Source organism: Protopterus annectens, chromosome 4.part0 (assembly GCF_019279795.1).
Source record: "Protopterus annectens isolate FY-2018-M chromosome 4.part0, PAN1.0, whole genome shotgun sequence".
In the NCBI taxonomy this organism is placed as follows: domain Eukaryota; kingdom Metazoa; phylum Chordata; order Ceratodontiformes; family Protopteridae; genus Protopterus; species Protopterus annectens.
Window position 1 is genome coordinate 889,358,259 of NC_056733.1, and position 20,757 is coordinate 889,379,015.

At 43.5% G+C, this 20,757-nt stretch overlaps 1 protein-coding gene across 1 annotated transcript in view; it reads right to left on the bottom strand.

Moving 5' to 3' along the window:
* The window catches only part of LOC122800363 (mediator of RNA polymerase II transcription subunit 15-like), an 886,273-nt gene that overhangs the window by 384,870 nt on the left and 480,646 nt on the right, over positions 1-20,757 (bottom strand). The gene's annotated exons all lie outside the window — the stretch shown is intronic.

A 20,757-nucleotide genomic window follows, 5' to 3' on the forward strand; every position in this document is an offset into this window, starting at 1 on the left:
CTGCCCACCATAGGAACTCTTGCTGAAGGCAAGGAATCGTTTCCAGGCTGTGACAATGTTGACTCCATAAGCTTTTTAGGTAACAAGTTTCCTCATATGCAGTCTTGCATATGGAATTAGAAGAATGCAGGAAGCCATGAACCCCAAGGCCTACAGAATTTGTCTTGCAGATAACTGGGTTTTTGTGGCCACTTGTTTGAAGTAAGTCGTCAATTGGATTTGTCTGTCTGGCATGAGGTAAGCCGTCTGGGCAATTGTATTCAAGCTTGCACCCAGGAATGTAATTTTTCGAGAGGGTACCAGTTGTGATTTATTTTCGTTATGGTGTACCCTAGGCAAGTTAGAAGCCTTTTTACAAACGCCAGATGCTATAGAAGAATGTCCTTGTTTCCTGCCTGAATTAGACAATCGTCCAGATAAGGATAAATTTGAATGTTTCTTTGTCTGCAAAATGCAATTACTGGTGCCAGGCACTTTGTGAACACCCTGGGCGCAGTAGATAAGCCAAAGGGCAGTGCAGAGAACTGGTAATGCAAACTGCCTGCTTTGAAGCGGAGGTATCTTCTGCAAGATTCCCTGGTTGGGATACGCAGGTAAGCCTCTTAAGTCTAGAGTTACCAACCAGGCATCCTTGCCTAGCATAAGCAGTAACTGTTGTAGAGTCAGCATCTTGAATTTTGGAATGTCCAGGAAAGTATTTAGAATGGATAAGTCCAGAAATGGTCGCCATGATTTGTCTTTTCTGGGTACCAGGAAAAGTCTTGAATAAAAACCTTGTCCTTTTTCCTTTTCTGGTACTAGTTGAATAGCCCCCATATCCATGAAGGACATACCTTGTTTCTGGGCCTCTGCCCACTGATTCGGGGGCAGATCTGGCCATCCGTTTGGAATTGGCAATGTGTGGAAATGAAATCTATATCCTGGGATACTATATTTAAAACCCACTTGTCCTGGGTAACTAGATACCAATGAAGTGCTAGTTTTCCCCCCAAAGGGGCTGCCAAAAGATAAGTGCTTGGAAATGGCAGAGGAAAGTCATTGAGACTGTTTACCGTACGGGGGTGCCTTGCTACTTCCAGATTAGGAGGTGGAGGCACCCCATTGTTTTGTTCTGTAAGTTCCTTGTGACTGAAACCTGGAGCCTTTGGAGTGTCTTGGTTTGACCTGAGTGGCTCTGGTGGGTACTGGAAAGGACCAATTCTTAGTAGACCAATGCCTACTGAACCCGGGTGGCTGGCTGTACTTGTAGGAAATCTTTTACAGTTTGCATAGATTTAGCTTTGTCTTCCATCTTTTTCAAAACTTCTTCTGCCTTATTACCAAATAGACTGTCCTGTTGTAAAGGAACATCCAACAATTTTGCTTTAACATGATCAGGCAGATTTTGCTCCTTGGGCCAAGCATGCCTTTTCTTATCACAGATCTAGTTACAGCGGCCTTGCAACAGACCTCCAAGGAATCAAAACCACATTGCAAAGTATGCTTTCCAACTTGTTCAGCTGACTGCAATAAATCCTGTAACTCTATTTTCCACACAGTCAGAAATCAACATCATTTTCTGTTTAATTAAGTTCATGACATGCTGCTGATATTTAAGCATATGAAATTGACAGTTTAAAGCCCTGATTGCCAGGGTTGCAGATGTGTAAACCTTCTTACCCCATCTATCCAGCACCCTGGAATCTCTATCAGAAGGGGAAGGATTTTTAGCAGTAGAAGCCTCAACACCCTTGGGACCCTGAGAAATTGTTTCAGGGTCAGCAGTAGGGTTCTTAAAAAGAAATTTGTGGGAGTCAGGAACCCTGTAATATCTGTCCGGCGTACTAGAAGCCGGAGGCAGGGAATCAGGAGCCATGCTGGATTCTGAGAAAACATCACCAACAATGTCTAGAACAGGAGGTATAGCCAAAGGCCTATGGCTGAGGAAGAAGAATGAAATCCCTAAGCCTCTTTTTGGATTCTGAAAAATCCTGACTCTCCCAATGAAAATGTTCCCTTAAGGTATGCAAAGTTTCTCCAAAAGAAAAATCCTCATGAGGAGAAGCAGAAGGGATGGATTCTTCTGCATCAGAGTCCTCATAAGTGGAATAGATAATTCCTGATTAGAAGAGGAAGCAGAAGAAATGGAAACCTGATCTAAAGATTCATAATCAGTACCTTGCCTAGGCCTCTTAGCAGGAGGGGATTGGGAACCCCTGATCAAGGTAATTAAATCCTCAGCCATTTTGATCATTTGTTTTTTAGGCATAGGGCCTGAGCAAGTGGCCCATGCGTCGATTTTTTAGACATAGAAATTGGTTTTGGCCTTGTTTTTGAGGATGGCGTTGGTATAATATACAAATCTTTAGGCCTGAAAACACCCTCAGAAGCCGGTGCCTGCTCAGCGGCTCCAGACCCATCTAAGGGAGAGACATCTGTGGTTTCAATACCTGAAGTGTCTCGAGGCATACCGGACTCCGAATGGGTCTCAGTAGAGGCCTGTGAATCAAAAGTAGTGGGTATCAGGGGCTGCAAAAGTATCTCACTGAGTACCAGCGAACCGGCGACTGGCTTAGGAGAAGCTTCGTCGTCGGTTTTGGACCTCGACGGTCTATCTCTGTCTTTTTCTTTGTGTTTTTTGTGAATTCCGGTAGTCGGATTGCTAACCGACGACATTTCTGGATAGTTAAATCTTGAGCCAAAATATTTAGATGCAAAAATATACCGACGCTTAATAGAGCGTTGGTTAAATTTAGCACAAAACCAACAGCAAGGCACGTTGTGGTCAGGGCCTAGGCAAGGAATACAGTACAAATGAAAATCCTTATGAGGTATTTGCTTCCCACAAGTAATACAATTATTAACTTTTACTGACATCAGTAAGGAGCAAGAAAAGGTTTACCCAACGGGGTACTTAGCTTTAGGTTGACGACTTCGGTTCTGAAACTCAAAAACGAAAATTTCAGGAGTCAGCCGACCGGCACTTGCAAACTGCTTCTGCTTCGGGCACCGTGCGGCACAAAAGACTGATGAAAATGGCGTCGGCTGCATGTTTTATACCCCTGACGACCTGACGTCATGGAAGAAGGGACAGCAACCGACGCAGGACCCAAGACTCTGTTAATCAGGCCGACTGAGGGCAACCTGCCAGCAGATTACCCAAATGTAATGACTGCAACAGTGAAACACGAAGAACATCAAGAAATTCCCAACACTAGACAAAAAAACTCAGATGGAGCTCAGATAACTTGCTTGTAGATGGAATGGCCCCAAACGAGATTTGAGGGGATGGAGGACAGAGGGGCATCATGGGTAGGGGATGAGCTCAGTTTCAGCACCATAACTTGGATATGACCAGCTTGACACCGATGTCTGTGCCTAAGGCTGAAGATCAAATGAAAACAACAATGTCAGATCCCAGAGATAAGCAGAATATTTACAAGTTGCCCCTATCCACGAAGGGCAAGGATGACAAATCAGGACTGAATTTGCAATTACCCAGCCAATCGTCCAGATTACATTTGAATAGTGTAAGAGAAGTACTTTGCAATATGTGGAGTGAAAGACTATTCCAAAGATGTGGTATTCTCTGTAACACATACTTTTAGATCTCAAGTGGGTATTTTCACCCCCCCCCCACTAGACTTGTGAATGTGTAGCAGGTCCGATAAGAACGGGACTGTTGAGACTCTGTATGCAAGGTAGAAATTGCCTCAACAGCCTGTATGGCACTGAGAAAAGAGACAAAGCTTTGAGATGGTCTGCACAGATTTTACAATTTATGCCCTAGATTTTCTTAGGAAAAACATCTGTTGTGTCAGATGTTTGGACAGGTACATACTGAAGGGGGAAATGTACTCCGTGACTGGCCTGATGAGTGCAAAATGCAATGGAATGATCAACATCTCTGAACCTGGAAACCACACCCTTAGTAATAAGTTTTGCAATAAAGATGGACTTTCTTACAATACTGGATATATGGTGCGACAGGACAATTCGTTGTCTACATAGGTTCCAATTTCCCTAACTACTGGATGAATTTTCAGGGGTGTGCTGCAAATAGGGTTACCACCTGTCCCACTTTGTGAGGGACAGTCCCTCTTTGGGCAGTTTGAAAATGACAAATGTCCTGAGATTTTAGGACAAAAATATTTCCTATATTTATAAAACAGTTATTCTGTATCTGAAGCACCTAAATGTTATAAGAAACAGAATAAGCAACTAAAATGCTCCAAAATAAGCCTTTATTTAGGCAAAAAAATGAAGTTCTGTCCTTTGTACTGGCCGTGGGTATGTTTTGCCTTGCAAAATCTGACATTTGTAGCAAAAATGCCCCACTTTGGGCATTTGAAAAGGTGGCAACCCTAGCTGCAAATGTGATAACTACAATGGACTTATTGCTTCTTAAGAGGACACTATTGTACATTTCTTGCCATTTAGTTTTAGTCCATTGTTTTGACACCAGCTATTGCTTTGGGAAAGGCCCTCCTGCAGGATTTTAAAAACCTCTGGGGAATTCATGATCACACTAAGATTGCAGTCATCTGCAAACCTGCTCAGCCATAAACCCTTAACAGCATAAGAAAATGACAAAGAGGAGTGGCCTAAGAAATGGACCTTGGGGTACACCACTACTGACAGGTCTTTTGAATAAGGAAGGGTGGGCAACTCACCCTAATTTCCCAGAGTTCTATTTGTGAACCAATTTGTTCTCCACGAATTACAAGGGATTAACATTTCACCGGGATAGTTTACATACAATACCAGGGTGTGAGATGTGATGTTCATTTATTTTATTTTAACTTTTGTTAACTGGGAAAGTCCAACTTGGAATGAGCCAATTTTCAGAGGAGGCCCGGGGAGAAACACTCCACAGATGCATGTCTTTGTAACATGGGAGGAAACACACCCAAACGCAGGGAGGACATGCAGACTCCACACAGAAGGAACCCCAGCCAAGAATCGATCCGGAGAACCTCTTGTCGTGAGGTGACAAACACTAATGTTGAATGCCTTTGTGAGTTCTAGATATGTGATGTGCATTTACATGCCTTCATCCACTGCTTCAAGTAACCTTCTCAAAGAAGTCAACAAGTTTAGTTAGGCAGGAACTGCCCTTCACAAACACAAACTGGCTTGTGTAAAAAGTCTGTGGATTACCTGTCCTTATTTATTAACTCTACGATAATCCTGTCCACAGTCTTACAGATGAGGCTGCTCAGACTTATAGGTCTATTGTTGAGGACCCACCTCTGTACCAGAGAATGAGGGCTTCTGTCCTCCCTTCGTCCAGCACAAAGCCTGTTAGGAGACTAATACTGAATAGCCTCGGTAGGTGATCTGACAAGTCTTGCTTCAGGCTGACCAGTAAGCAGCTCATTATGTTCCCTGGCCCCACAGAAGTGTCTTTGACCTTGGATAGTGCCTTGAGGACTTGTTCACAGGAAACAGGAGAGAGCAGTGTAAATCTGGGAAAGCATGAGGAGAGTGGGGGTGATGACATAGCTAAAATTATGCACGTGCACACAGGCTAAGTCCTCTGAGTCTGAGCACATAATGTCATTTACTATGCGCAGTGCTGGACATTGTCTATATTTCTAACATAGCCAAAGCAGGCTCTGTGGTTGTCCCTTGCCTGGGTGGCAACATTTTCCTCATATTTGGCTTTGGTTGATTTGATCAGGGTCCACAGTTTCCTGTTACATTTAGCAAGAGCTTTTTTTTTGCACCTTGAGTTACATTTATTTTTATGTACAATGATTTTTTTTTTTTAAATATTGTTATAGAGCCTTCATGTTCCAATACTTTAAACTTGGCATTGTACTTACTTCAGAGCAGGGCAAACAATCTATGCAAGTCACGTGTAAAAAATCTGGCAGTAAAGGTTTATGCATAAGCAGTGGGGTAAGAGTTGTAAAGGGGTGCGGAATTTAACCAGATCTTCACTAGCTTTCAATAGATTAGCCTTGGCATAATCTATGAACAAAGAGGTATTGGGGATTGTTTTAGGTTTCAGTCTTAAGGTGAATGTGACTGATTTCTGGTCCAATTTGACCGGGGAGGGAGTTGCAGTTGGGAGAGGGGGAGAGCTGTCCCATACTGGTGAGGACCAAGTCCAGGATTTTATATACGCTTATTGTTGCGTGGACTAACTGGTTCAGAGAATTTGTAATGATGAAGTAAAAAAATCTCTGGGCATACATGTTAAAGCATGTATACATCTCCCAGTTAATGGAGGAGTAGCTGAAGCCTCCTATAATGGTGTTTGACTTGATGCTTACACACTCCATACTAGTTAGGTAGGAATTATGGGCTAAAGGGGGCACAGAGGGTATCCTACTGTTAACTGTGATGTGATAAGTGGTCTCGTTAAGTGCTAAACAAATATAGAGACCCCACCGCCTTAAATGTCTTCATAAGGTACAGTGGGCCTGAACATGTGGCAAGCATTGAAACACTGCACTGATAGGGTGCTCTCAATAATCTTGAACCAAAGCTCGGTGACAATGCATATAATCAAGGTTTTCCAGGTTAAAAATTGCTTGTAGGACTTAAGAGTTGTTTGTTAGGCTGTTAGTGTTGAGCAGCAATGCCTTTATGTTATCGAGGGACACCATGAGGTGGTTCAGCTAAAGGGTCCTTGCACAAAAACTTATGTGAATCCTGAACCCCACAGATATGCTCAGACTTCAGAGATGGAGGCAGCAAAGTCAGCTCCCCTGATGAACACATCTTCCAGAACGTACAACACTGGAGGTACACCAAATGATATCTGGTCAGACATGGCCATGAAGTCCCTATATCTTAACTGGGCCTACGTGAACTCCTCCGTATCCCATTTGAAGCCTTCCTTTCCCTGTGAAATAAATCTCTAAATGAGACATCATCTGGAGAAGAAGGAAAGGATAAGGCGCCCTTGATGTCAGATTCAAAGTATCTGGATTGTAAATACCAGCTGACATGTTTCTGAATTAGGGGCATCTGAACTGCCCTCTAGGATAGACTCAATTTTTTTTCCTTTTAGCAGGATCCCCTGATGCTGTAGGTATTTCCAAAGAAGGCTGCTTAGATTAAAAGAAAAAAAACTTGAAATCCTGTGCTACCTGGAAAAGATGAAGCCTGGGCAATAGACTGGGATAAGACATCACATTGCCTCGAGTGTGACAACCTTGTCCTCATCCTTTTTGGGTTGGATGTCTTTGGTCCCAAAAATAATGAAGTAGCTGCCTTAGTTAAGCCTTCAGTGAATATCCAAACACATCCATTCCCTCTGTTAAACTCTTAAAGGGGAAAAAAAAGTTTGTTTATTTCTTTTAGGTTAAGTATAACTGTACAGCGTCTGGTCTTCCAGTATGTTTTTAATCTTTTCAGAACTAATGTCCCTGTGGAATGTAGGTTCATAGGTGTATACTAGGCTAACGACCACTATAGCCCTTCATAAGCGCAGCCATACAACAAAACGCTAGAAGCTTTTGAGGACAGACTGCTTAAGAGAGGAACTGGGGGTGGTTAGCCATTATACAAAAGCCTTAGAGGGACAGGTGCAGGCCCATCCCTGGCAAAGCAGTTAGTACTGTGTACTATATCCTCCAGGCTGAAATAAACTGGACCCTCTTTCAATGACACTTGGTTTAGGTCAGTGATAATTTTGTTCATACTGCAGCATCATTCTTGGTGGTGATAAAATGCTGCTCATGGTTAGGTTCATACCTGCCTCAGACATTACATTCCAAGAGCTCCAGCATGACTTTCTTCATATAATCACAGGAAGTACACCTCAAGTCATTTACACCCACATGTTCTATGATAGTATTATATATGTACTTGAAGTGCAAGGACATCAGTGCCTGTGTGATGTGGCAAATCAAGGAACCTGTTAGGCAACTGACCACAACTCTCCTTGCACAGCCTGGTGAGGGTTGCATCAGTGTGTCTCACAATGAAATCACATATGACTAGGATGTTGGATTGTGTAGGAGTTTGTGTTATGGGCTTTTGAACAAAGACACTGAAACTATGCATTTTTTAAAGTGGGTGCTACCTGTGTTGTGCGTTTGTGAGGTTGCTGAGGGTACATCTTTCTTAGTTAATACTCAGGAGGCTTTTGTAGTTTAGGTAGATCACTTTAAAGAGTTTCAGCACATGAAGGTCTATGTGCTTGGTCTGATCTCTGTGTTTAGTGTAATGTTACGTGGTACCGACAACCTGCTTATTATTTGTAGTGTCTTCATGTGACAGTTTTGCTTCCAATATCATCAAATAACTACCAATATCATCAAATAACTACATTTCACACAGTTGTCTTGTTTAAATAGTAGGTGGTTTCCAGTAAACTATATGGGTCAGTATTGTCAAATAGCAGTAACCATACTGGGTCCTGTATGAGGAAACCATCTTTTCTGAAAACTACAAACTTCCTCCTCTGTCAGATCCTCTGCTATGACTTTCAAAGACCAGTGCTATCATTTTTAATGCTTATAGACCGAGAGGTATGAATGCTCAGGAAGATGATTACATAACAGAAACATCACATTCCTCAAAACAAGTGGATGTGAACACAACCATTATTGAAAAGATTTGCACAGCTCCGTTTAGCCATACTTCTGATAGCAAATAAAATGCAAGTTGTCTGGAGGATAACTGCTTAATAAACTGATGGTCCATGCAGTGATGCAAGGGAAAAGAAAATGCACCTCTATTGCATACAACAGACACTCCCCCCCTTGGTTCCCCTTAGCACAAAGGAATGAAGGTTAATGAACAAGAAACTGAGCAGCGATGAACAGCAGCTGAAAGAAATTCGGAAACAGATCCTCAATCAACAGTATCTGCAAGTGGCAAAGAAAACGAAATGAAAAAACAAAATGGCCAATTAACTCCACCCTTGTCATTGCAAATGTCAAGTGCAGAACTGTGAATGACCAGAAGTAGCTCTGCACAAGGTGCTGAACTGCACTGAAAACAGCAATAAAAATACAAGGGTGCATTTAAGGCATAAGTTTCTAGAAACATGCTTACCAGCTAGCATGGAATCCCTAACTTTTCCTTTAAAATCCTATTAGCCATGAGGGTGAGCAATGTAAACTAAGTGCTGCTGATGCTCTTTGCTGGTTAGACTGTGTAGAAGAGTGTGTGTGTCTGTGTGAGTCTGTGTGAGTCTGTGTGAGTCTGTGTGTGTCTGTGTGAGTCTGTGTGAGTCTGTGTGTGTCTGTGTGAGTCTGTGTGTGTCTGTGTGTGTCTGTGTGTGTCTGTGTGTGTCTGTGTGTGTCTGTGTGTGTCTGTGTGTGTCTGTGTGTCTGTGTGTGTGTGTCTAACTTTAGGAAGCATTTCCAGATGTAAGCACGTGCATATAAACAGTGAGCACGTGCAGGCAGCAGTGCCGTTTTCAGAGAACAGTCAGAGTGTTAAAATGTATCAGTGTAGTAGTCAGTCTGTTTATAAGTTTAAATTACAAAGCCTCATTCCTGATGTGTTTGGGTGTAATAAAGCTGCTTAATTGAACACACAACTGTTAGTTTTATCCAGACCGGACAAGCGACATGGAGTCAGAACCAGGACTGAGAGTGCAACTTCAAGCCATGAGGTATAGAGTTGATGGTGAAGGTATATTGAGCAGGTTGGGCAATAGTGCTCAAACAATCAAAAAGGGCCAAAAACAAACTTCAGGTAATCAAAACTAAGAAATTATTTAATTTGCAAAGAAAATGAAAAGAGCATTCGGAAGGCACAAAACGCATTATTAATCAAATGAGTAGCACAAAACACATTAATCAAAAGAAAGGTAGGTAAACTTCTAGTTGTGTACTCCATGAAAGTAGACCCAGAGTTCAGTCCAGTGGTCAGATCAGCAAGGAGAGTTCTAATAGCTATGCAAGACAAAGTCAAGGTCCAGTTAGACGAAATGGTGCAGCGAGGTTTGATTTGTCCAGTCACAGAACCAACTGAGTGGGTGTCTTCCATGGTAGCTGCTCATTAGAAAAGTTCAGATGAAATCAGAATATGTATTGACCCAAGAGACTTTAACAAGGCATTAAAGAGACATCATCCTATGCGTACAGTAGAGGAGGTCACCGCCCTCATGCAAAACATGCCACTGTTTTTTCCGTCTTAGATGAAAAGCTCATTTTGCCAAGTAATGCTTAATCGCAAATCTTCATTACTGACTACATTCAGCACACCATTTGGTAGATACAGATTCCTTAGAATGCCTTTTGGAATAAATTCTGCCAGTGAAGTCTTTCAGCGTGCAATGGAGCAACTTTTTTTTGGGCTATCCCTTTGCTATAATAGTTGATGATTTACTGGTTGGCGGTAATGGTGAAGCAGAGCATGACGGATACCTCACGAAAGTTCTGGACAGAGCGCGTGAAGTGAATGTGAAACGTAATCCTCTGAAATGTAAATTCAGACTACTAGACGTTACTTATGTAGGTCATTTATTTACCAGTACAGGCTTACGACCAGACCCTTCCAAACAAGCACCAATTTTGGAGATGCCAGCCCCGGACAATGTCCAAGCCCTTCAGTGTTTTCTTGGTATGGTTAACTATTTTGGCAAATTTACCCCCGATTTTAGTGAGTTATCAGCACCTTTAAGAGAGCTGACAAAAAATGCTGCCTGGTCATGGTTGGGACAACATCAGAAGACATTTGATAACCTCAAACAACAAATTGCCAACATGCCTACATTGAGATACTAAGATACCCACAAACCAGTAGTTCTTTCCTATGATGCTTCAAAGTTCGGTCTTGGTGCAGTTATTCTTCCAGAGGGCAGACCTGCTGACTATGCATATAGAACTCTTACCCAAAATGAGATGCAATATGCTCAAATTGAAAAGGAACTTCTGGCAATTGTGATCACATGTTCGAAGTTCCGTGACTATATTTATGTCTGAGCTATCCAAGTCGAAACTGATTATCAACCTCTAGTCACTATTTTAAAAAAAGCCTATGCAAGACTGCAGCAAGACTACAAAGAATGATGCTCAGATTACAAAAGTATAATTTCAAAATGGTCTATACAAAAGGCAAAATTCTTTATCTAGCCGATATCCTATCCAGATCACCCAAAAATACAACGGAACTGTTTGATACAGAGAATTTTTACTTTGATGTCACAAAGTGCATAATTTTTCTACCACAAGACTTGATGAGCCAAGACATCATACAAAGACTGATCCAAATTTTCAAAAGCTCAACCACTTCATCAATGTTGGATGGCCATCAAAGTAATCGTGTGTACTGCCAGAAGTACAACCTTATTTTCCATACAGAGATGAGATGCTGGTGGAAGATGGTATCATTTTCAAAAGTCACAAAGTTATTGTTCCTACTTCCTTACAACATGAATACACTCAGATTTTGCATCATGGCCACCCAGGTTCCGATTCTACCAAAAACAAGGGTGAGAGAACTAGTACTTTGGCCTTCTCTATCAAAGGACATTGATAAAGTGCTTTCTTCTTGTTCAGTATGTAATAGTACTAAACTGCATTTCAAAAAAGAGCCACTTCAGCTAAGCCAGATTCCTGAACTACCTTGGTCAACAGTAGCCACTGACATATTTGAGTGGAACAATCAGCATTATTTAGTGTTGGTAGACTCTTATTCGAACTGATTTGAGATAGATTTGTTGCATAATATCCAGTGCTGTTATTACCAACATGAAACATCATTTCTCAGTCCATGGTACTCCACACAAAGTTATTTCTGGCAAAGGTACCCAGTATACCAGTCAATTGTTTCAGAAATTTGCAAAAGAGTGGGACTTTATCTATGTGACTAGTAGTCTGGAATACCCACAGTCAAATGTCCTTGCTGAAAGTGCAGTACAGAGTGCAAAGCAATTACTAGAGAGGTCAAAGTGTGACAATACGAATATCTTCTTGAATTTATTTAATCTCAGAAATATACCCCGTGACAACCTACTTGGCTCGCCAGCTTAGCGACTTCTAACCAGACAAACCAGAACAACCTTGCCTAACAGTTCCAGTTTGGTGGTGCCTAATGCTAAAAAACAACAGAGCAATCAAAGCCCAACTCTTTAAGAAGCATTCCTTTCAGAAGTCCAGCTATGATAAAATGAGCAAATTTCTTATTCCGTTAAAAGGAGGAGAGACAGTGAAGACGGAAACGGCAAAAGGCTTTGACTGAATTGGTCAAGTCAGAGGCATAAGTGCCAAGTCGAGATCCTACTCAGTGGACTCTGAGGATATAGAATACAGGAGAAACCGCAGGCATCTTCTTCCTGTGTCAGAAATATTGCAGCATTGTATCTGTGATACAGACTCCAGATCTCAGAGCAACCCTGACAATGTTCATACCAAAGAACACGTCTCAGTGTCCATTCCCATTCCTGATGATGCCCAAGATGTCCCCAAAAGTTTAACATTCCTTGAAGACCGTCCCTGTTGCTAGATCCAATTCTGAGTTTTATGTTACATGATCGGGTCGTATTTCTACACCTAGTGTGAAATACACAGCAACCTGGACATGACTTTTGTGTGTGTCTAATTTTGTATGACTGCATTTCAAAAGATCATTTCTATGTAATTGCATGTCACTGAATACTGTCATTTGGTATATGATCTATTTCTCAAACGGGGAGGATGTAGAAGTGTGAGTGTGTGTGTACCTTTAAGAAGCATTTGCAGATGTAGGCACATGCATATAAATAGTGAGCATGTGCAGGCAGCAGTGCCATTTTGAGAGAACAGGCAGACTGTTAACATGTACAGTGGATATAAAAAGTGTACATACCCCTGTTAAAATGCCAGGATTTTGTGATATAAAAAAATGAGACCACAATAAATCATTTTAACACTTTTCCTACCTTTAATGTGACCTATAACCTGTACAATTCAATTGAAAAACAAACAAATCTGCTAGGGGAAAAAAATACAAAAAATAAAAAATGTACAATAAGCTGGATGCACAAGTGTGCATACCCTTAAACTAATACTTTGTTGAAGCACCTTTTGATTTAATTACAGCATTCAGTCTTCTTGGGTAGGAGTCTATCAGCATGGCACATCTTGACTTTGCAATATTTCCCCACTGTTCCTTGCAAAAGCACTCCAAATATGTTCATAGGTGGGTACTAGGCTATCTGCCCGAAGATTACGAGGGCATCTCTTCTGCACAGCCCTCTTCAGGTCACCCCTCAGATTTTTTATTGGATTTAGGTCTGGGCTCTGGCTGGGTCATTCCAAACCTTTAATTTTCTTCTGGTGAAGACATCCTTTTGTTGATTTGGATGTATGCTTGGGGTCATTGTCATGATGAAAGGTGAAATTCCTCATCTTCAGCTTTCTAGCAGACGCCTGAAGGTTTTGGGCCAACAGTGACTGGTATTTGAAACTGTTCATATTTCCCTCCACCTTGACTTAAGCCCCAGTTCCAGCTGAATAAAAGCAACCCCAAAGCATGATACTGCCACCACCATGCTTTACAGTAGGGATGGTGTTCTTTTGGTGATGCAAAATGTTGTTTTTGCGCCACACATACCTTTTGGAATTGTGGCCAAAAAGTTCAACCTTGGTCTCATCAGACCATAACACGTTTTACCACATGCTTTTGGGAGACTATGTATTGTTTTGCAAATTTTAGATGGGCCTGGATGTTTTTCTGTGTAAGAAAAGGCTTCTGTCTTGCAACCCTACCCCACAGTCCAGACATATGGAGAATACAGGAGACTGTTGTCACATGTAGTACACGCCAGTACTTGCCAGAAATTCCTGTAGCTCCTTCAGTGTTGCTGTAGGTCTCTTGGAAGCCTCCCTGAACAGTTTTTGTCTCGTCTTTTCATCAATTTTGGAGGGACGTCCAGTTCTTTGCAACGGAAGGTGCTGGGCATCCCAAAGACCTTGGGTGCACCTGCCTGCTAGGTGAGCACCCCAAGCAAAATCTGAGGCGTCCCATATTTTCTCCACTTTTTGATGACTGTCTTCACTGTGTTCCATGGTAAATCCAATGCTGTGGAAATGCTTTTGTACCCTTCTCCTGACTGACACCTTTCAACAATGAGATCCCTTTGATGTTTGAATTACAAAACGAAGGCTGTTTCAAGTAATCTTAACATGTGCTAACTGTACTAGATCACAGTCAAGTAATTATAGCTTACAGAGTAAACAGACTTTATTTGGGGGCATTCTAGGCAATGCTAGCAGTCTTTTTAAAAAACTAAGGCTGTTTAAAGTAAAATCACCATGTGCTTTCCATTTGTGTAGCAGTTGGTATGTACGGCATGTGTATCTAAGGCCAAGTAACAGCGTACTGCTTTCTCTATAGTTCTGTGCCTTGTACATGTCACAGGAAGCTGATATTTGTGCTTTGTCTTAAATATTTGATGTTATATTGACCTAACTTCACTGATTGCCTTATGCACACAATCACAAGTTCGCTTTAGAATGGGAAGTAGTTAACTGTTGTCTTGCTGCTCGTTTATCAATATATTCAGCCAATAAGGTTTCTATACTGAGCACAGGCTTGAAAGTTCTATGTTTAATTTAAAATGCTGCATGATGAATGGAAGGCTGATTTAAACACACAGCAATGTAATGTAACTACCCTATCGTTGTAACCTGTTGTACAGGCAGTTTGCAGACTGACAGCAAGGTCTAGCTTTGTCTTATAAAGATTACTGACCCATACTGTAAAAACGAAGCAGTTTTTCTGTTGTTAAGACATATGAACCGCTGCTTATCATATACTCTCCGGATGAAGTGAATTCTGAAATGCCTGCTTGTTGGTGGATAGATGTTTATGCTAGTAAGGTTCTCACTCCTAATGTATGTTTTATTCCTAGGTAGACCCCCCCCCCCAAAAAAACAAAAAAAAAAAAAACTAAAGACTCTCCTACCTGAAGGAAGCTTTCTTGCAAATGTACCCAAAAACCACCTGGAGTCCAACCTACATTTGGCCAAGGTTAATACCTTAAACTGTATTGTAATCCTATATACTTTAGTCTGCTGACCTGGGTCTAAAGGCACCTTTAGACTGTCCCCCATAGTAAATCTGGCTCATTCTATGTTATTTAATAAACCTAGCTCACCCTTAACAGTCTGTAATATTATTACTAAACCTTACAAGTACACCCTGAACATTGTATTTTCAATCCCATAGCCCTGCAATTTAGTCTCTGAACCCATATACTGCAGCTAACAAAGAATGAGAGGTTTCACAGATTTTTTTCCATACACCTCGAGGTCTAGCTGACCCGCTCCGTTCACCCTGCGGACTCGCTCAGCTCCCCTACCCTGCCCCCATATCCCACCCACCCCAGCACGCCTAGTTTTATTCCTCACTTTCCCCACCCTCTTAGCCTAATTACCCAATAGGAGATCTTCCCTCATCATTCCTCCTACTTACAGCTTTCCCACTTAAACTCATTACTCTGTCTACCTCCCTGGCAATTAAAGTCCCCTTCTCTTTCTTATACGTCTAGAAAACCTTTATCTCTTTCTAAACCCTCTCTTCTTCATAGCCATCTTTCTTCTCCAATTCCACACATATCGTTCCCCCTTTGCTTAAATATGCTTTCCTTAAGTCGCCTCACCCTCCACACCTCCTGTTTCCTCCTTGTCTTCCTAATTCCCTTATTCTATGCCAGCTCATATTCCTCAAATGCTTGTCAAATATTACCTACAAAAATAACCACCACACAAACCCACCTACACCCTCAATCTTACTCGCATTACCATTCTATCTCCTCCTCGCTTATTCAGCCTAACCCTCTGCACTTATTACACCCGGAAATCTTCGCCAACACAGTTAAGATACTGACACCTAAACTAATCTTAGAACTACATAAACTCATACCTTGCAAACCCAAATGGCTAAAGGATATTTCCTTTAACAACCTAGTCCTGACTGGAGATATCTATCCCAACCCTGGTCCTAGTCCCTTTATTACCAACACCTACCCCTTATCCCCTTCCTCCCCCCACAACACCCTAAATATCTTTACTATCAACGCCCAGAGTCTTAACAACAAAGTTCACCAATTTCAAGCTTGGCTAAGCCATAACCAACCAGACATCTTAGCCATCTCTGAAACTTGGCTCAAACCCTACATCTCTGACTCTGAGATCCTGCCCCTAGGATTTCATACTCTCAGAAACAACTGACTAAATAAAAAAGGTAGTGGCTCAGCCTTAGTCTACTCCAACCTTCTTACCTTAATTCCATTCCAAATTCCAATTCCTCAATTCAAGAATACTGAACTGACTGCTGGACTACTAAAAATGAATACACACAAGAATATCTGCATCATAGCCCTATATATCTCACCTGGTAACAATATCTCTATCCTCGAAGATATTCTCCTACGGGCTACTACTGAAATTAACTACGAAACAGGTAGTTATGTACTCACCATAACGCTCGATGTATGTGGTCCATCTCGTCTCACATTCTTTACTCACGGGTTCGGAGCAGAGAATCGGCTCTGACTTGGCCAACTTATTTCTCTAGCACGAAGTCTCTAATTGGCTGAGCTAACCCAGTATCCCAAGATGCACCTCGCCCTAGCCCCAGATCTAGTTTGCAGCCATTCCAGTCCCACCCCATACGCAACCACCACTGGAAGGAGCTCCAGCCAGAAAGGAAAGAAAAAACAACCGACATTGAAGGGTTCTCAGAGCCAATTTTCCTCCAAATCCTACAGGAAGGGGGCAGGTGAGAGGGTACGTAAGAATGTGAGGCGAGATGACAACATACATCGAGTGTTATGGTGAGTACATAACTACCTGATGTTATGTGGTCCTATCTCGCCTACATTCTTTACTCACGGGACAGCATCCCCCATCACCTCTATCCTGGGCGGCTCATAGGAAAATACTCCTGAGAACCGTGGAACCAAAGGAAGCCCGGCCCCTAGAAGCCACGTCCAACTTGTAATGAGTAATGAAGGTGTGAGGAGAGGCCTAGGTGGCCGCAGCACAAATATCATCCAATGAAAGCCTGGCATGGTAAGCTATTGATGTAGAAACTGCCCTGGTAGAGTGAGCTTTGACGGGAAAAGATAAATTTCTGCCTGATGACGAATAGATACAGGAAATACAATCTTTGATGCATTTAGAAACTGTGCTCTTGGAAATAGGACAACCAGTTCTGTTTTCTGAGAAGGACACAAACAGTTGATCAGACTTCCTAACATGCTTAGTCCTGTGCAAGTACAATCTTAGTTGTCTGTGCACATCCAACTGGTGAAATCTAAACTCTGCTTTATTGGAAAAGTTTGGAAAGAACACTGGTAACTCAATAGACTGATGAAGATTAACAGTGGATGACACCTTAGGAAGGAAGGATGGGTTAAGTCTCAGGGAAACTCTGTCCTTATGAAAGGTCAAATATGGAGGTTTAATGGACAAAGCTTGAATCTCTGATACTCTTCTGGCCAATGTAATGGCTATTAGGAAAGCTGTTTTCCAAGACAAAAATTTTAATTCACACATGGGAGCCGGTTCAAAGGGCGGTGAAGTGATGGCTTGTAACACAAGGTGTAGATCCCATGGCATGACAGCTTCTGAAACAGGAGGGCGAAGTAACCAGGCGCCTTTCAAGAAGGCCTTACAGAGTTTATGGCCCATAAGAGAAGGCTCTTAAGATGCATGAAAATTGGAAATTGCAGCCAGCTGAACCTTAATGGTAGTGGGCACGGAGCCCTGTCGGAAAAGCATGGCTAAACAATCTAAGACCGATGGAATTGGGGCCGTGAAGGGGTCCAAACCTTGGGCCTGAGCCCAAATGGAGAATCTCTTCCATTTGCTGGAATAAATTCTTCTGGTGGAAGACATGAGACAAAAACAAGATGTGTACCACCTCAAGTGAAAAAGAATGTCGTCTAACTAGTGATGGAAGTGGAGCAGCCAGGCTGTCAACCTGAGGGTTCGCAGGGAGGGATGGAGCTGTCCTGACATGAGTCAGTAGGTCTGGCACTGGGTCCAGGGTCCAAGGACTGTCCACTGTGTACTGCTGAAGAAAGGGGAACCATACTTGTCGAGGCCAATGTGGAGCAATTAGAATCATCCTGCTTCCCAAGGATATGGCTTTCTGAATCACTCTTGGTAACAGAGGAAACGGAGGGAAAGCATAGATCAGACCGGGGGGGGGGGGGTCAATCGTGGACTAGAGCGTCCCTGAGTGACTCCCCCTGTGGGGGGATCAGTGTGAAGTACTTGCTGCATTTGGCATTGAGAGGGCTGGCGAACAGATCACAGAAAGGCTGACCCCACCTGTTGAAAATTTGAACTGCCACTCGTTTGTTCAGGGGCCACTCGTAAGGCATCAGAATAGCTCTGCTCAGCCTGTCCGCTACCACGTTGGTCTTTCCCGGGATGTGCGTTGCCACTAAAAACCGTTGGGAAGACACTGTCCAATGCCACACTCGCATGGCCTCTCTGCAGAGGGGATAAGACTTGGTTCCCCCCTGCTTGTTCAGGTACCACACCACGGACATGCTGTCTGAGTGAATTGCAATCGTTCCCAGAGGAAGAGAGCTTTGGAGTGCCCGCAACGCTAGTAACACCTCTCACATTTCTATAACATTGATGTGCAGGTGTACCTTGTGATCTTGCCACGTGCCTTGGACCGTCCTGCCAAGATAATGCCCCCCCCCACCCCATCTGGGAGGCATCCGTGGTCACCGTGGCCACTGGAGACAGTAATCAAACTCCTCCCCTTGTCCAGATTGATGGAACATAGCCACCAGTGGAGGTCCTGTTTGCACCGTTCCGTGAGAAGTATCAAGTGGGAAAGAGGAAGTTTCTGGAAGGACCATTGGGCCAAAAGGAGCCACTGTAGGATCCGCATGTGTAACCTGGCTAGAGGAACCAGCATGATGGCGGCAGCCATGGATCCCAGGAGCAGGAGAACTAACCTGGCCTGAAATCTCTTGAGGTGCAACAATGCATGAATCTGAGACTGCAGCACTCTTATCCTCTCTTGCGGCAGAAAGGTCCGCATTTTAATAGAGTCTAGCTCTGCGCCTATAAAAACAACACACTGTGAGGGCAGCAAGGCTGACTTTTCCCAGTTCAAGGAAATTCCTAGTTGTTGACAGTGTAATGGTAGCCTCCCTGGCTTGAATAAGGAGATGCCTGGTGGGGGCGGTGAGAAGCCAGTCGTCCAGATATGGAAACACTTGGAATCCCAGACGTCTCAGGTAAGCTGTCACCACTGCCAAACACTTGGTAAACACCCTGGGGGCTGTGGTGAGTCCAAAGGGCAGGGCACGAAACTGGAAGTGACTGGCTCCCAGCTGGAAGCGCAAGTGACTCCTGGATGCGTTGTCCATCTTGATGTGGTAGTAGGCATCCTTGAGATCGATGGAGCACATCCATACTCCTTTTCAGAGCAAGGGAAAAATGGACTGAAGAGTGACCATTCGGAACTTGGACTTCAGAACATAGTAATTCAATCGGCAGAGATCCAGAATGGGTCTCGGGTCCCCTGTTCTTTTCGGCACCAAAAAGCGTCTCGAGTAAGTTCCTGATCCGATATGGTCTGAGGGGACTGGTTGGATGACTCCTTTTTCTAGCAGCTTTGAAACTTCTAGAGCTGCTTGATCCCGTTGACTGGGTGGAACATCCGGGATTCTTTTGACTGGAGGGGGTGTTGATAAAAAGGGAATAGTGTAACCTCCGGTAACTATTCGAAGCACCCAACGATCCTGGGTGATGCTTTCCCAGGCTTCTGGATGCAACAAAATTCGACCCCCGACTGGCTCCAGAACAGCACAGTCGGGCAACACCTCAGGAACGCTGAAAGGAAGACCCGCGAAAGGAATCATGGTCTCCCGAGTTGCGGGGGCCTCCTCTGCCTCTAGGACAGCGTCTTTCACAATAATTTCCCCCTCCTCTGCCTCTGGAAGGGGACTCACCTTGAGCGGTAGGGAAAGACTTCTGTGACTTCTTTTACCACATTTTCCCTCCTCTCTGAGCCTTGGGGTAAGGCCTAGAAGGAAGAGAGAAACGGGCCCCTATGGCAGATAGGGTCTTCCCCTCCTGATTGCATCTGGTGAGGGTGTCTTTCACTTTGGTCCCGAAGAGTGAGGACCCATCAAAGGGGGCGTCAGTGAAGGAAGACTTAAAGGCCTCTGTGAAATGACACAGGCGCATCCAGGCTTGCCTTCTGAGAGCTACACCTGAGCTAGCTGCCCTACTTGCCCCTTCGGCTGCATAGGATATGAGCCTCATGGACGAGTTGACAATGTAACCAAGGGTAGACAACTGGGCGTTAACAGTCTGCGCTACCGCCTCAGGCATGTTACCCGTCAGAGTGTCTCCTAGCTCCTTAAGGACATCTCTTTGGAGCAGAGTAAAATGACAAAGATAATTCAGCGACCGCAAAGTAAAGGTCGCTGAAGACAGGGTACGCTTCCCGAACTGGTCCATACTCCTGGACTCCTTTGTTAGGAGGATGGACGGAAGAAAAAGCCTCTGCAACTTCCTGCTGAGTGGCTGCCGCCACCACCAAGGCATCTACGGAAACCCCTTTGGTCAGGAACTCTTTCCGCGGGGGAGCAGAAAGAAACTTATTTAGACGTCTGGGCACCGGTTCCACGGAATCAAGGCTCTCCCACACCCTTCGACAAATCAAATCCAGGAGTTCATTGAAGGATGGAGACACCCAGGAGCCGGAGAGTTGAGCTCCGAAGGCCTTGAGGAATACAGACTCCTCCTCAGAGGGGGTCTTGGACGGCCAGTCGCCTCTCTGCCTCAAGATCTCCAGGATGTCGGAGAAAGAGACATCGGATGACTTGGGGCACCCCTC